Genomic DNA, 2,042 nt, shown 5'->3' with positions numbered 1-2,042 from the left:
TGTCTGTGATTACTCTTCGCCCCTAAGAAGACTCGAGACAAACTTCCCCATTTTCTTTTGCTGGTTTCATTATCCAACTCTCCATTTTCCCATAAAAAAATGAAGTATGAATCGTTATCCAACTCTCTTTTTTCCCCAAATTTTTTGAAGTATGAATTACCTTCCGAGCCACTAGGATCAGGCCAAAAATTCTATATTTAAAATTCCATTATAATATAGTTGGGTTTTTCTCATAAGAGAAGATTTGAGAACATAATAGAGTTTGGTTTTTTTGGTTAAATTTGTTTCAAATTTCTTCTTTTTTTTGCTTGATTTTCATGCAATTATGGACATGGAGTTTTTTTATTCCGTGAATGAATGTATATGAGCAAAGAGAGATGGAGAGAGATGAGAGCCATTAGGATCAGGTCAAAAATTCCATTATGTTCTCAAATCTTCTCTTATGAGAAAAACACAACTATATTACAATGGAATTTTTGGCCAGATCCTAGTGGCTCGGAAGGTAATTCATACTTCATTTTTTTGGGGGGAAAAGAGAGTTGGATAATGACTCATACTTCATTTTTTATGGGAAAATGGAGAGTTGGATAATGAAACCAATAAAAAAAATAGGGAAGTTTGTCTCGAGTCTTTTTGGGAGTGAAGAGAAATCACAAACAACGTCGTTTCTCTTTTTTCTAAATCAGATGTTGAAGAACATCCTGAAATTCAAGAACAATGTAGTTTTCAGCATGGAGGAAATAATTGGGATTAAACGATAAAAAATTACAGACAAAGAAGATTCGGGTATGTTTTGGGATTAAACCATCGGAAATAGCAGGACTCACTTCTTCAAATTATACCCAGATCAATAAGTGCAAAAATTTGCTAAATCAACAAGTGCCTCCACTTCCTCCATCTCAATCATCACCATCCGATCTGTCACAAGAGATTGGGTGAAGCAGAAGATGATGAATAATTCGAACATGTTGAACTTCCTTCTGAATCCATACCAAAACCCAAAATGATTGTTGGTCCGACAGAGGAACTAGAGACGACGGTGCCAGTGGGTGGAGACTACAAGAAATTCGGTCTATAACGAGAGTCAATCCCATCGTTAATTATATAAATACTGTCGTTATTAACTTATAACGACCATATATACCGTCGTCCATCCTCGTTAAAACCTTCGACGTTAAAGGTATTAACGACGGTGCATTGTGTCCCATTATTAAAACTAAATAATGATTGTATGTAGCCTGCATTCCTACTCAATAATTAGGACAATAATGATCATCGTTATGATTTTACCATCGTTATTAAGACATTTTAATGAGTGAATAAACAGTCGTTATTTTAATGAGTGAATAAATAGTCGTTTTTTCAAAAAATCAAACATGGTGAATTAGTCGGTGGAAGAAAAAGTAGGGAACAAAATCAGGGAAGACTACAACGTTTTTATAAAACGTGATTGTGATAGAAACCAATTTAGATTAATAAAAACACTTAATTAAATAATTTTAACGATTAAATACCACATCACACCACACCAATCCGATTCGATCAGACGGCGGTATGCGTATATATACGGTGAAACATCATGTAGGTACTCAATCTTTCATTATAAAAGTATAGTACCTCTTAGAACACACCTAAATAAGTAAGACAACTCAATATAAACACTTCCGCATAATGAGAAACTTAATGAGTATCACCAATTAAATCCCAATGTAGAGCCCTTTGCATGTGCCATTATTATTATTATCATAACAAAGAAGATTGAATTTCAATATTTGAGATTTGGTTTAGACATAGGGAGATGGAAATCCCTCGTGCTTCAATTCTTCTATCATCCATTCAAATATACTTGTTTCATCCACCACTACTATTATCACGTGTACACTTGCCCTACCAAATAAATAAATAAAAAAATTAGAAATCACATTCTTAATTCATTTCCATTTCCTTTCAATTAACTATTTAAACCCCCAAATTATTCCTATAAAAACACACACAAACCTTCCACTTAACAACATATACCATACCATCTTTGAGTAATAAGA

This window comes from Euphorbia lathyris, chromosome 1 (genome assembly GCF_963576675.1).
Source record: "Euphorbia lathyris chromosome 1, ddEupLath1.1, whole genome shotgun sequence".
Classification (NCBI taxonomy): Eukaryota; Viridiplantae; Streptophyta; class Magnoliopsida; order Malpighiales; family Euphorbiaceae; genus Euphorbia; species Euphorbia lathyris.
This window is presented reverse-complemented; position numbering follows the sequence as displayed.